Source organism: Cyanistes caeruleus, chromosome 5 (genome assembly GCF_971803275.1).
Source record: "Cyanistes caeruleus chromosome 5, bCyaCae1.hap1.1, whole genome shotgun sequence".
Taxonomy (NCBI): domain Eukaryota; kingdom Metazoa; phylum Chordata; class Aves; order Passeriformes; family Paridae; genus Cyanistes; species Cyanistes caeruleus.
Genome location: NC_141705.1, coordinates 59932287 through 59948096, shown reverse-complemented (window position 1 = coordinate 59948096; position 15810 = coordinate 59932287). Strand labels below are relative to the sequence as shown.

General features: G+C 41.6%; 2 long non-coding RNA genes across 2 annotated transcripts; one reads left to right on the top strand and one right to left on the bottom strand.

Annotated features, from left to right (window-relative positions):
* Window positions 1-1418: 1418 nt before the first annotated feature.
* On the bottom strand, window positions 1419-14743 carry LOC111928863 (uncharacterized). The gene is made up of 2 exons (XR_015286953.1): window positions 4461-14743; window positions 1419-1672 (listed from the first exon to the last, which is right to left on the bottom strand). It is a non-coding gene; the product is annotated as an uncharacterized LOC111928863 (long non-coding RNA).
* On the top strand, window positions 13541-14939 carry LOC111928864 (uncharacterized). Its single transcript, XR_002864354.2, has 2 exons — window positions 13541-13629; window positions 14737-14939. It is a non-coding gene; the product is annotated as an uncharacterized LOC111928864 (long non-coding RNA).
* Window positions 14940-15810: the final 871 nt, after the last annotated feature.

Here is a 15810-nt window from a genome sequence, read left to right as displayed (position 1 = left end):
TAAGCCTTCCACTGTTTCCTTTTGCAGGCAACCAAGCTGTTACAAGCCCTGAGAAATATGGATGTATAGAAATAAATACATTACATACTGTATATTTAACTACTACTTCCCCCACACCTTGTTCAAACATTTTCATCTATTTTTTATGATGTTTGCTCCTTCCAGAAGAGAAATAATGCCGCAGAAATTGACCCAAATAGATCAGACTGCAACAAAGGGAGCAACTAAAGTTTAAATCACTTCATTGAGAAAAGCTCTGGCACAAGAAGACACACAAAAAATACGGGCTCTTTACTTGTTTACCAATTTTTCTCACTCAGAGTGGTAAAATTGAAACATAGAAGCAGAAAGAGTAGCTTAGCTCTTCGCACTTGGAAGTTTTATGTGCTGCAGTCTATTTACACTGAATTTAGACTGCTTGTTCCCCTTTGATAGTGCTGCTAGTGGCTCTCTGATATAAAATCAAATGTACCACACTCAGTTCAAGACCTTATTTCAGAAGAGACTGGGTGATTATTGAATGGTTGTTGTCTGACAGCAGAGATATGGATAACTGGAGATGAATATACACATCTTGTTGAGGAAAGAATCAGTATTGGTAAGGAGAGATTTCTGAAAGAACTGCATAGAAGGACATCCTAGAAAGTTGGTAAAGTTCTACCTTCCTCTTCTTGGGAACCAATTGTAATTTTGGAATTGAGCTCAGCCTGGAATTCATAACAGCATCTTCTGCTGATGCCTTGAGAAGCTGGAACAGAGGCTAGACAAAGAGGAATGAAGTGAATATTTATTGAGAGGCCTTCAAAGGCCACACCCTGGCAGTACCAGTGCCACAGTCATGGCTCTGCCCAGATGGCTCCAAGATGGAAGCAAAAGAGAGTTGGGTCACAAGATCTCACATTTTTATACGTTTTGGTCCATTTGCACACAGAAATCAACTGTCCAATTAACAGCCTCAAATCATAAAGTTTCATCCTCCTTGCTTGCTTTCCCGCCCTCCTCTTTTTACATTGTTTATGCTTTGGACCTGAAGTTTGAAGAGACTGTTCTTGAGTCCCCAGCTGGAATAGGATTGTTTTGTCTTCACTACCCAGTGAAAAGATCATTGTAACCTTTAATATAAAGCTGCATGCCAAAGCAGACCAGAAAAACTTAAAACATAAGTCATCGGTTTCCCCACTTTGGAGGCTCGACAAGGCCTCTACCTTGTCAAGTCTCTATTCTAAATATTTACTGGCAATAAGTATTTAATGACAAGTAAGTGTCTAACAATAATAAATATCTAACACTAGATAAATATCTAATAGTAAATGTATACTTAATAATAAACATAAACCTAATATCAATAAACATCTAATGAGAATAATATCTTACACAATCAAGTATCATATAAAGAAGAATAGTAATTAGACACAGAAGAGGAACCATTTAAAATATATTATCATTTGCATCAGTCTTCATTGTTACAATTGTTTCAGGAGCAGAAGCTTTCTTAATTCTGGAGTAGTGAATCCAGGGTCCTTTGCAAGCAACTTTGACTGCAGTGAAGGTAGTCAGCAGAACTTTAAATGGTCCTTTCCACCTGGCTTACAGAGAATCACTGTCCCAGTGATTAACGTAGACCCAGTCTCCAGGCTGGAATGGATGTGCAGGAGTGTCCAGTCCTATGGGTCTGGATAGCACAATGTAAGTCTGGAGCTTCTGCAAAGTGGAACTTAAAGCCACTAAATAATTTTTTAAACCAAGTTTCCCTTTCATGTGAACTTCACCTGGAATATGTGCAATCTGATATGGTCTACCATATGGTATTTCATAGGGACTGATATTATCCTCTCACCATGGTTGAATGTGAATTCTTAGTAAAGCTATAGGCAAGGCTTGAACCCATGTCATGGATGTTTCTTGACAAATTTTACTAATTTGTGTTTTAAGAGTCCCATTCATATATTTGACTTAACCACTTGCTTGGGGTCTATGCAATGTATGCAGATCCCAAGTAATTCCCAAGAGTTGGCTGATTTCTTTAACCACTGTTACAATGAAGTGTGATCCCCTATCTGATGACATCCCCAAGGGAGCCCTGAACCTTGGAATTATATGATGGAACAAAACTTTTATCACTTCCTCGGCTGTGTTTGTGTTACAGGGGTAAATTTCTGTCCATCCACTGAAGGTGTCACCTAATACCAGTATGTACCAGTATCCCTCTTTGCATGGTAACTCCACAAAATCTATTTGCCAGTAATCTCCAGGAAGATTTCCTGATTTCGTTTCTCCTAACACAACTCTTCCTCAAGTCAGGGTTGTTCTTACAACAGATTTTGTTGGAGTCAGAGGCACAGAGAGTGTGCCCTTATCTCTGATACCTGGCTCTGACATCCAAGAAAGCACTGAATTTCATATAACATCCTGAAAACAACTGTTATAGTTAAATAGAAAAACTAGAAGTGTAAGTGTGTAAATTAGAAAGTTTTCTTATGTCACTGGGTGAAAAAGTTAAAGTTTGGAGTTTAAGTTAGTTTAGAGAACAGAAGACAAGATGGAATATTTAGGGCATTGTCTCTTGTCTTTCTTTCTTCTTCATCTTCTTCTTCTAGAAGTTTTTGGGTAGTAGTGGGTGATTGGGTAGAAGATGCTGCAGTGCAACACAGAGGTGTTGGGTCATTGGATCACTAAGAAAAATAATTTGCTTGGCATCTGTTAATTGGGTAATAGACATATAAAAGACCTTGAAGAAGATCTTTGTTAGCCTTTTTGCGCCTTTCTATCTTAGTGCACATAAGTTCTTGTACCTTGTATACATGTAATGCAGATAAGAGAAGAATAAACAACCAAGTCCGAACAAGAGGAAAAACAGCCTCCCTCTCATCAGCTTCAGTTCAAGGGAAAAAAGAACCTAACCACGAGTGTCATACAGAGACAAGATTTCACATTTACTCACTACTGATTGTTCAATGTCAATCATACCCTTTCCTATTACTACTTTTTTAAGGTGTTTTAAAAGATTTTCAACCCTAAAATGTGTGTTTTCATGTTCCCTCTGGGCTAGCTCCTGAAGGATCAAGGGTGGGATTACAATCTGATTCGCTGGTGTAACAGCCTATCCACTTTCTGTGATCTCAGCCTTAAGAAACTTAATTAGCTTGTGTCTGCTTGGTTTTGGGGTGAACTCTGACAAATCAACCTCTTTTTGTGGAATTACTGCAAGAATACCTTTTTCTGCAATCCCTTTTGCTGCTTTATCAGCAAAGCAATTTCCCAATTCTGGAATGGTTTTCCCTTTTTGATGACCTTTACAATGCATGATCGCTACTTCTGCAGGTTTTTTAATGTTCTTTAAGAGGGTGAGTATTTGTTCAGCATGTTTGATTTGTTTAACCTGCACATTCAGAAGTCCTCTCTCCTTCCAGATAGCTCCATGAGCGTGGACAATGCTAAATGCATATTTAGAGTCAGTCCTTCTTTCCTTGCTCAGGTGTAGGGCCCTCATCAGTGCAATGCAGCTTTCTGTGATAACACATCTGCTGGCAGGGCATTTGCCTCGATCACCTTGTCCTGTGTAATCACTGCATAGCCTGTCCTTCTTTTGCCATTTTTCATAAAGCTGCTCCCATCTGTAAAAAGTTCCCAATCTGGATCTTCTAGGGGCATGTCTTTCAAGTCTGGTCGGCTGGAACAGACTTCTTTGATCATCTGTAAGCAGTCATGTTCAGGCTCACCATTGATTAAGGTGGAGGACAGAAACATGTCAGGGTTAACAACAGAAGTTGTTTTCAAGGTAACATCATCCTGCTCTAATAACAATGCTTGATATTTAAACATCTGATTACCAGATAACTAATGCCCCCCTTTTGTTCAAGTAGAGCTGCTACTGCATAGGTACATACACTACAATGTGTGGCACAAGGGTGAGTTTTCTTACTCAAGAGCTTCCTGGATCAAGATGGGAGTGGTTCCCACAGCCTTTAGGCATCCTGGCCATCCTTGGGCGACATTGTCTAGCTGTTCACAAAAGTAGGCCGCAGCCCTTCGTTGGTTCTTGAGGCACTGTGCTAGCACCCTCAAAGGCATATTCAATCTCTCATATGTAAAAAGTTCAAAAGGTTTGGTTAGGTCTGGCAGTCCCAGTGCTGGAGTTGACATTAGAGAGTGTTTCAGCTGTTTGAAAGCTGCCCTAGTGTGTTCAGTCCATGGGATAATTCCTCTCTCAGATGCTTTTAATGCCCCATATAGGGGTCTTACTAGAAGTCTGTAATTTGCTATCCACAAACTACACCAACCTACCTTCCCAGGAAAGCTTGCATCTCTCTTACAGTATGGGACTCTGGGAGTTGACAGATGGCTTCTTTCTGTCCATGGAGGATCTCAAGCCCCAAACAGACTACTGCTTCTTTAGCAATCTGTGCTTTGTCTTTAGAGTCTCTGTACCCATTCAGTCCCAAGAAGTTAAAGAAACTTACATTGAATTTTATGCAGTCATCTCTGGTCCTGGCTGCAATCAGAATGTCATCCATGTATTGAAGAACAACTCCTTCTGGCTCCTGTCTTTTCCGGTCTTCTAATTCCTTTGCTAGTTGGTTTTCAAATATGGTGGAATTGTTCTTGAAATGTTAGGGCAAAACTCTCCAGGTAACATTTCCTCCCTGTCTCGGGATTTTCCCACTGAAAAGCAAAAAGCTCTTGGCTGTTTTTGTGTATAGGAATGCAGAAAAAGGCATCCTTCAGATCTACAACAGTAAACCACCCTAATTCATCCATCAGTGTGGTTAAAAGGGTGTAGGGATTGGCTACAACTGGATGTATATCCTCTGTAATTTTGCTAATTGCTCTTAAATCTTTTACTAATAGGTAACTCTTACCGTCTGCTTTTGTAACAGCTGAAATGGAGGTGTTGAATTTGGACTCACATTGCACTAACAGACCAAGTTGTAGGAATTTTTCAATTATAGATACCAATCCCTTATGATTCTCTAATTTTAAAGGGTATTGTTTTTGCCTTACTAGTGTAGCTCCTGGTTTGAGCACAATACTCACTGGTTCTGCCTGTCTGGATCTTCCTGGGATATCACTGGCTACTGTATCGTGCTGGGTGCTGGTCATGGGTGGGAGACAAAGATCCATGACTCATGCTCCAGCGCTCATCAGACAAAATAGCCTTCTTCATTATTCAGAACTCAAATACTCAATTCAAATTTCCCAGGCTAGACAGCCATTGGCTGATATTTCTCTACCTGCCCAGCATCCTGGTCCGTGGTGTGCAGTGGTTCAGACATGAATTAGGCTAGCTAAATTAGATTTGTGTTATGGCTAGATTTACTTTGTCCAATCCAGACCAGCTGTACTGTGACAATACTGTGACAGCTACTATTGATTTACTGCATTCTCAATTTCAATGGGAATTTCGCCACTTTTTCCCTGTATTAAAAGTGCAGCAATTTGGACAAATGTAGATTCAGGAATTACAACTCTTACCCCTTCTCTCCTTTTAAATTTAATTTCTGCTTCCAATTTTTCTAATAAATCTCTCCCCAGAAATGGTTGAGGGGAGTTAGGCATATAGAGAAATTGATGGATTAGCCAGTGTTTCCCCTGTTTGAATTTTAAAGGTTGGAAGAAAGGCTGTGTTTCACTTACCCCAGTCGCCCCAACAGCACGTACAGTATTGTGACTCAGTTTCCCTTTCAAGGTATTTAACACAGAATACGCTGCTCCAGTATCTACAAAAACTTGATGACATCTTTCCCCAGCTTAGCTATAACCAAAGGCTCTGCTGGGAGGGTAGTAGCCTTCGGTCCCCATCACTCGGAGCCTGAGCCACTTGAAGTTTGTACTACTGGGAGCTGGGGGACTAAAGATTTTTCTTTCAACCCTGGACAGTCCTTTTTCCAATGTCCCCACTTCTTACAGTATGCACACTGGTCTCTCTCTGTAGGGGAAGCATTGTTGGATGACTTTTCCTGAGTTGCCTTCTTACTAGGTTGGGATTTAATTCTTTCAGTTGGACCCCTATCTCGAAACACCTTCCAGGCAATCTCTAGCAGTTTATCCATATCTCAGACTCCCTCTATCTTTTGCAGCTTTCTTCTTATATCATTTGAAGCCTGACCCATAAGCAACAAAACCAGATGTGCCTTACCATCAGCTGATTCAAGATCTAGATCAGTATATTTGAAAGCAGTTTCTCTTAACCTTTTTAAAAAATCAGTAGGTGATTCGTCATAATTTTGTCTCACTTTGAAAAGCTTTGACCAATTTATAGCTTTAGGTACACCATGTTTTAACCCATATACCATGAGACTTTGGTATCATTTTAACCTCGCCATATGTTCTGCTATATTTGGATCCCACCCAGGATTCTCAAGGGGGAATATCTGAGTGACAGTGCCTTGAAGCATTCCACTGGCTATGCTCCCCTTCACTGATGTTGTGATGGCTTTATTGACCATTCGTCTCGCAGTGGGATCAAGTAATGTATCTAACACAGAGTTCAAATCTGCCCAGTCAGGGTTTTGTGAATCAATAGCTCGTTCTACTAATTTTGCCACTTTATCTAGATTCTCTTTATATTTCCCCACAGTAGTCTTCCACTGCTCTAACTCTAAAAGGCAGTATGGAACCTTCACATACATTGGCCCCTGATTGCCAACTGTTTGTCGTAATTACAAAATTGGTTCTCTTTCTTTCTCCCTTTTTGATCTAGTGCGGTGGGCAATTGGGCTATCTTCTCTGAGGGCTTTTCTTGCTATCGTTTCCCTCCTCCACCTGTTTAGGGCAGCAATAATCTCCATTTCATCATCCTTGTCTTCCTCCTCGGAGCCATTTGAGCAAGAGCAGTCTGACTCTGTTGTAGGCAATAGTCTACCTCGGTTAGTCCCAATGCTAGACAGCATCATGCTACACCTACTGCGGTCGGCCTCCGGCCTGTGTGTCTGCAGTCTTTGATGACGCCATCTCCTGAGGCAGCTCCCCGGCCCTCGGGGTTGCTATGGCATCTCACAGGCCTGCGAACAGAGGCGGCTCCACTCCCCCTATGGGAGGTTCCCTCTCCGCCCTCTTCGTAGAAGGCCCTGCCCCCGGGCCCTCCTCTCGGTAGAAGGCTTTACCCCCCTCGGGCGGTGTCTGAGGCGGCGGCAGTGCCCACTGCTGCCAAGGCCTGCCTTTCTCCTCCTTCGCTGACCGGGGCCCCGCGCCTCCCGCTGCCCGCTTTGCAGCGGTGCCGGCGGAGGAGGGGCCGCGACCTGGGCCGGGCCCGCGCCCGCCGCCACTGCGGCTGGGACCGGCCCTGTCCTCATTGCGGGCACAATTAGATCTGTATCCGCCTCCTCTGGATTTTTATATTTGCTACTGAAAGTCTGTTCTTTCTTTTTACCTTTTAGGACCAATGTATGTTCTTTCTGCGTACCTAGGCTCTGCTGACATGCTAACACCATAAAAAGACGGGCATACTCCTAACTCTTCAAAATGTCTGTCCCAGTATGTGCGATATTAGGCTTGATATTAATTTTAGGTATAAACTCCCAAATTTAGGCCATATTTCTCCATTATCTAGTTCCTACGTTGGCCACATTTTCTCTGAGAGTCTAAGAAGTCTAGGTTTTAAAAGCATAGACTCTTCCCCAGTTAATTTCTCCCAGTTTTTCAATATTAACCCCAGAGGGCTATGCCTTGGAATACTACTATTCTCATATTCACAAGAGGATATGCAGCCCATTCTGATACACAAAAATAAAGAGCAAAAGAAACAAACAAACATATCAGAATCGGGATTAGAACTCAAAACCTTTGGAGCTACAGCACAGTAGCTGCTCAGCTGCACCGCCCTTTGGCTTCAAGCCAACACCACTATAGTTTAAACCTGCTCTTTTAAGAAGGCATCCCTTCTTACCCGTGGATAAAGAGCAAAACAGCTCCACTTAGAACCTAAGGTTCCGCTAACAAATTTACAATTTACAAAATTACAATCTACGAAACCTCTTAGCACCTAACCCAGATGCTAAACAGAATACCCTTTTATTCAGTCTTTATTCACACGCCTCTTTTCCAAGGGCTGTTGGCTCTGACACCTCTGGACCTGTGCCGGGCCTTTCCAGGACTGCTGGCAGGATGAAGAGGGCTTCGGTCCAGGGGTTTTCCAGATGCCTCACCTCTCCTACCTGGCTCTCCTACTGATGCCTTGAGAAGCTGGAACAGAGGCTAGACAAAGAGGAATGAAGTGAATATTTATTGAGAGGCCTTCAAAGGCCACACCCTGGCAGTACCAGTGCCACAGTCATGGCTCTGCCCAGATGGCTCCAAGATGGAAGCAAAAGAGAGTTGCGTCACAAGATCTCACATTTTTATACGTTTTGGTCCATTTGCACACAGAAATCAACTGTCCAATTAACAGCCTCAAATCATAAAGTTTCATCCTTCTTGCTTGCTTTCCTGCCCTCCTCTTTTTACATTGTTTATGCTTTGGACCTGAAGTTTGAAGAGACTGTTCTTGAGTCCCCAGCTGGAATAGGATTGTTTTGTCTTCACTACCCAGTGAAAAGATCGTTGTAACCTTTAATATAAAGCTGCATGCCAAAGCAGACCAGAAAAACTTAAAACATAAGGCATCACTGCTGTTACCATCTAGGTGAAGTTCATGTAGGTGAAAAGAATAAACCACCAAAGAGTCTTGTCTGTTCAAGAATCAAGAAAGAAAGGGAGACAGGATGTTACAGAACAGTAAAAATTTTAGTTATGGTTATGATTCCAGGTATAGAGGACATGAGCAAGAAGCATTTAAAGCATCTTGGGGCCTAGGCTGTGTCCCTTCATGGAGCTTCCTCCTCATACATAGTGTGACATGGTTTCTGGTGGATTCACTACTTCAGATGTAGAGAAGGCAAAGTGGCAGGTCCATGTGCTCAGCAGACAAGTGACATCTACCTTTCAGGCAGTACTGGCCAGCTGAGGTCATGCTGTATGTTTCAAAGGAGTTGAAACCTATTCTGATATTCCAATCTCTCTGTTTCCCAGTGGTTTGGAATTGCCAGTTTCTGAATGACTGGAAGCAGGGGAGGTTGCAGTGCTATGGAAACAGGTGTGCAGACTGGAACCCCTCAGATAAGCGTGCAGCTTAGTGCTCTTAAGCTTAGTGCTTAGTTGTCCTCATGCAGCTGCTTAAAACAGGTAGGTACCTGGGTAGGTACCCAGGAAGAGCAGGATTTGCCTTCCTGGATGGTGCAGCTGTTGGAATAAGCAATATGTGACACTGATGATTATTTTAATTTCAGGAAAAGAATGACTGTGCTGCCCTGGGAAGTTTTGTTTTGCTTTTCAAAGGGGTGTGTGCTGTGGGAGATGGGGGGAAAGGCTGCCTGTTGAAACCCAGAAGGAAGTGGCTGTTTTTCTCTAGGTGTTTGATCTGACTGACAGCCCTTGTCTGAACTTACTAGTGATTTGCCGTTTCATTAGCTGCTGGGTTTTCAATTTCTGCCTCTTGGAAGTTGCACCGCTTTGAACAAGTCCCCACAGTAATTGAATTTGCCACAGAAATAGAACACTGGAAAATTTCATTTTCTTCCCCTTGCAAAGGCAAGCAGGCGGAGTCATATTCCTGCTGGACTGCTTCTCTTGCTACCCCTCTGCCTCCTTCTGCCCCATTCCTCCTGCCCAGCACAGCAATGCACATGCTGGTGGGCCCCCACCATCCATCCTCAGAGCAACAAAAAAGATCTCCTTTTGAATCGGTTCTGAGTGCATCAGCCTGTCACTTTGTAATTTTCTCCTAAATGCCTTCCACAAATAATGGTTTTCAAAATGAGCATTAACAGGCTTGATTACATGAAATTGTCCTTTTAATTTACATCAGTATTCTATTGATCACACAAGTGCAGATTAAAGTGTTCAATGAAGCCCATGATGAGGTATTAACCAGCTAAGGGTCCTCCAGGGGCCGCCAGGGACGGCCAGGAATATGCTAGAAGTGTACAGTTATTTCCCCATAATGAAGTGGCACTATGCGAAGGCATGAATCGCTGGCAGGAAGAATAGATCGGAGATGATGAGCTCTTCAAAGTCATTTCTCGCTCACTCATTCAGCCTCATGCCCAGATCCTCTTGCGATTCTTCTGCATTACTTGTCATGAAATGCCAGGATTTACTTAGCCAGCTGATGCAATTTTTATGACCTTATTGCTTTTTCACCATGGTAATAGTTTTGAATCAATTTATCAATCCAGCAGTGCCATCAGACATATTGCCCTGAAGATCAAGTCCAGGTCATTCCATCAATTCACTGCGTTTACGAAGATAGAGAAAAAAAGCCAGGCCGTGTGGGCTATCAACTTCAAATGGCTTAGTAAACATGCTGCTGCTACTTTAACTGCTTCACTTCTGACTCCAGACCTTGCTGCTTATAAAAATCAGCCATCACGCTCTCCTCCTCTCCCTGCATTTTAATTTTGGACGTATTAGCCATGCTACAAATAATCTAGGGGAGAACTGGTGGAGGACTCTTTAAAGGGTTTCAAGCCTGCCATGAAAGCCTGGAAAAAACAAGGAGCTTTTTAATACATCTTTCCCTGTTGCATTTCCAGCTTTGCTGGTTTGCTGCTTTTTGTGCATTATCAAGGAACAGCAACATCCTGTGCCAACAGTGCAGAAGTAAAGGGAGCACGAGCAAGCAGCAGGAAAGCATAGCTTCAGGAACAGATAGCTGGATACTGAGCTTTACCATATTAAAAGTCTTGGTCACAGTATCCAGAAGTCTTTTCCACTTGAGAGAAGTTTGATAGACAAAACCCTACATTCACACAGCAGAAATTGATGCAAGTTGTATTGGCAGGCAAAGAGGCTCTGGATGAAATTACACAGCAAGCATGACTAAATCGTGGCAGAGAAAATCTGGCAAAGAGCTAGCAGGGAATTGTGTCAGGTTAGAGCCAATCCTGGTACTTCACTGAGATTTTAGGATTAGGGAAATGTTTTTCCCAGCGTACATTTCCTTTAAGGTTTTGTAAATGCTCAATTTCACCCAGCCTGCTCTCTGAACCAATGTTGTCCTTCACAATTTTTGGACACATAATTATTTAACTGCATGATATCTCTTACAGATATACAGAACATCGCTATCATTATTTTGGAGGAATTTTACGTTTTGCCCCACGATGTGAGAGGTATTCTCTTGAGTGCTAGGAAGCAATGCATCTTCCTTCACCATAGTAAGCAGGGACTGAGGTATAAATCCCATTTTCCAGTGTTCAAATGCACAGACTCATGAGGAGAGTCACTGAAAATCTTCCCCTGCCTCATTGCAGCTGTCTAAACTCTACAAACTCATGTGATTCAAGCACAATCAAAGCCTTCACAGGGAAGTGATGAAACAAGCCAGAAATCATTCACACAGTACCCATGCATGGTTTCCATATGTGCAGTGATATGTGGCATAATCTGTACCTGGCTTTTACAAATCCAAGCAGTGCCCTACAGTAGGAATAGTGTTTGTGGAAACAGGCTATTGCAACTTGAAACACAGGAGTGCATATACAAATGAGATCAAACACATGTGATCTGGGCTGCTTTGAAGCCTGAAAAATCCTTGAGGTCAGAGAACCTAAAGAATGTCTTGAAGTCCCATCTCCCTCCCATTTGTACCTATGTGTATCTATTAACAGCTGTGGCTCTTCCTACATGCCTTGCATTGCTTGCTCCTTTAGAACAGCATAGTTGCAATTATATTATTAACCAATCAACATTATAAACAATAAACTGATAAACATTATAAACCAGTTATCATCCAGGTTTATGAAAAGAACTAATCAGAACATGTGAGGACATGGGCTTGTGACTGATTTGGCTATGAGATAGTTAAGGCACAAGTATGTAAAGGTGTGGGATAAATGCATCTGAGCACTTCAGTGGTTGTGGTGGAATGATTTTAAATACAATGCAGAGGTGACAACTTTTTTTTGGATGGTGTAGGAAAATCAGGGCCAAAAAGGAACCAGAGAGTGTGGCTTCAATTGGGTAAAGACTTTCAAACTCAGATGGCCAGTGTCGGGGCTAGCTACTGTATATAATTATCCTATTTTTAATTTTTAGAATGATCTTGCTTTACAGCCATCGACTTTTGGTCTCCATGTCAAACCTTCAGCACAAGGCTGCTGGGAGCCCTGCCTTAGCTGTATAAGCCTAACAGCTGTTCACATTAGTAAAGCAGGTTCAAATTTATACTTGAAAAAATTAGTGGCTCGTAAAAAAAATATGGAACAATGACAACCATGGGGAAAAGGTAATAATTTAAGTCATGAAAAATTAATCAGGGAGTGATACATTATTTTTTAAGCAAAATGTGTTGTGTAAGAAAAAAAGAAGATGCCCGTAGCTTTAATTAATTCTGCTTAACATTAATAGAATAAGGTCAGGCACACCAAAAACTGTTGAATAAAGCAAAAACGTGTGAAAGATATATAATCTGATGTTATTCATAATGAAGAAGGGTTATCTTGTGGTCAATACAGCACCATTATTTTTAAGTTAGAGGTACAACTGCTGAAAATATACAGTGGCCATAACAACTTACCTGACTAGATTGTGAAAAAGGGTTCACATAAAAAGCATTTTATGAAATGATACTCCCATTTCCATGATCAAAATTTACGGCTATTCCTATCCCTTAAACAACCCCAGGTTTTATTCTATCCAAAATAGGGAGCCTTCCTAGAATGAAAGGAGGCTGGCCTGGGTCAACCACTGTAGTCCCTTCCAGCCCCACCCATTCTATGATTCTGTGCATTTAAAGTTGTAGGAAAATTACAAGAAAATATATTTGGGGGAAATTTCCTGCTAAAAGCCTATGTGCCAGGGAATGGCTCTCAGACCAGCTTCTTTGTGGGTCTGCAAAAGAAGAAGCTTTTGGGCAACTGCAAACATGTTGTTTATAGTCAAAACCAGCAAAACAGTCCCATAAGTTTTCCTTGTGGCACTGTACAGAACCTACGGAAATTACAGCTTCCTTTGAAAGGAAAATGCTTTTAAAAACATACAGAAACAAACATGTAAGAAACAAGTGGGCTCAGATATGGTTCAAGTTCCAATTAATTGTCTTCATTATTTGTTCCTGAGCCTGGGCTAGGCCTCTCTGTAGCATTGGGAGGGATTAATCTCTGAAAAATTTAGGCACCTGTGCATCTCCTGGCTGGCTATGTACCTTTCAGTGTCAATGAAGAGATTCTTCTAGATAGTGATTTGTCTCTGGTGCCTTAAGTGATTCACCCAGATCCCCCCAGCCAGTCCCGTAACAGAGACTCCCTCAAAGGCCAGCTGAGAATAATTGGCTCATTTGTGTCTAAGCAGACCCCAGGACAGCTGGAACCTGGACTTCCCTATGTAGCTCAATCACCCTGATTTCACACTCTCTGTCTGTGGGCTTGGGACTCTTATTTAAGCTCAAAACAAGAGGTATGGCTCTTTTGTGCTGTGTCTTGTGTTCCTTACTGGAGTGTTTTATTGGTAAAGATTTCTAAAGACCGCCTACTGGCTGACCTGATTTGCCACTGCCAGCCTATTCTGCTCTTTTTGAGTGCTGTGGACATCTCTGCTTCCTGGATTACCTGACCTCAGGGAGTGTGTGCAGCCTTCCTCCTGCTTCTTGAACAGGTACTGCCAAATATATGTTACTAAGGTAACTTTCTGCTGAATTGGTAAGAGTTAAAAATATTTAGAATGTCACAGATAGTATACTTGGCATTGCTGAAATGCTATTACTATTATTTTGGCTTGACAAAGGAGACAAAAGTAATAGAAAGACTGGGCAAGCACAGTTTTAATTCAAGTATCTCTAGTGGTTAAAATATAGTTATAGGGAGCTTTTTTGGTCATGAAGAGCAATGCTGGACCAGTCATCCTGTTGTGAAGTTGCTGTAGGTTCCCTACTGAATCTGACAACAGGTCTTTGAGTTCTGATACAAATGTAATTTATTTATCCCTGAAGCAGGTTATTATTTTTTTGTTTGTCAAATGTCATTAAATGGTTTCTAAATGGCACTGTCACGTCACATGTGGAAATATTGCCTTCCTGTTTAGTTTCCAGCATGCTGTGTGGCTGTCCTTGCATCTGTTACTTTGTCCAAGTTTGTCCATGCTGCACATGATAAGGCTTTCCTCACATTTTATTACCTTGGAGTTGTTTCTTTGCCAGAATTTCTAAACAAAAGTAGGAGTGCCTATATGTCTGTAGGGACAGAGAGAAGTGAATATGGTGTCCTGGGTCTTCAGTGGTGCTTAAGTCAAGGGGACATCACCAGTGAAATGGGGGAAAGTATAAGAAGTGTAAGAAAGTGAGAAAATTGGTATGTTGAGATAAAGACAGATTGATAGGTAAAGTAAAAACTCTGTGTGAAAGCAAAGCAAAACAAGGAATTCATTCACCACACTCCATTGGTAAGCAGGTGCTCAGCATCTCCAAGAAAGCAGGTTGTTGTCATACCTAATGGTTTCTTTGGAAGAAAAGTTACATCACTCTGAATGTCCCTCCCTTCTTTTTTCCCCTGATTTATGTGCTGAGCAATCTGATAAAATGCTGTGTCCTAATAAACTGTCCTCATCCTTAAGGCATTTCTCTTAGAGCATATTTTGTGGATTGCTTGCCTATTCATAAAGTAAACAGTTTCAGTGTTTTCCTGTGATCTTAGCTGCTTGATCTGGGCATGGCTGTTTATCTTGTGAATAAATTCTAACAGCATGGTCTGCTTAATTGCTTTGTAGGTGACGCTTGCTATTTTGTGCATGTGAATATCCTGAGACACTTCTCTCTGAGCACAGGTATGCAGACAGATAGGCCTCTGTATCAGTCTCTTGGCCCTCAAGGCTGTGACTCTTCAAGTTACTGAAAGAGAAGTCGATTTTGGTGTTACAAAAAAGAGCAATGGGAGCTACCCATTCCATTAAATAAACATTCTCCCAACAAATACCTGGATGTTGTTTATTTTTGGTTTTTTAATGGTTTGGGGTTTTTTCTGTTGTTTTTTTTTGGGGGGGGGAGTGAATTTGGTTTTTGGGGATGTGTTGTTGGAGGTTTTTATAGCTTAAATTTTTTGACTATTTACTCCTCCATAGAAGCATTGCATAGGTATGATTAGCAGGGCCTTGCACGGGCAGAAGGTGTGTTACACAGAGAAATTGTATCCATCATTTTGTGGCCTATAGTGCTGGTTATTTTGGATGAGTTTAGTAGGGTGTTATGTTGGATCCCTTCACAGTTCAGTTACAACTTCAGATCTGATTGTGACAAAGTGAACTTTTTGTTCAAGTCCAGATGTTGTCAAGTATTGGTATCCCATAACAAATTTTCTAATGCTGGATATGTCCCATGATGCTGAAGCAAAACACAGAATTGGAAGAGCAATGTTAAACTCAGATGCCACTTTTCAAAAAATTATGACCATCTGATTTTGTAAGAAAAGTTTCAAAGTTTAGTTGTTTTGTTGGGTTTTTCCCCCTAGGCCTTGAGAAATAGAAGAAAAGAGAGAATTGCTTTTCTACTGTTTTAAACGCTTATGCTTATATTGGGATAGATGTATGACTCTTGAAAACTGCTGATTTTGTTGCTGTTTTTACTGCCAAGGCCCATGTTGTAACAGAAATGCAAGGAGAAATAGTTACTTTGGCAGGTGCTGATCCCTCTGAAGCTCTGTTATGAGACCAGATCTCTCCATTCTGAGGAACAGAGGAAGTTAGAAGGTAGTGAAACCCAGTATAACCCCTTTCCTATGCCCCAAAGAGAAGCTGGGAAGGCCAAGCATATTTTAAGGAAGTTGTTATATAAATTGAGTAAAACCA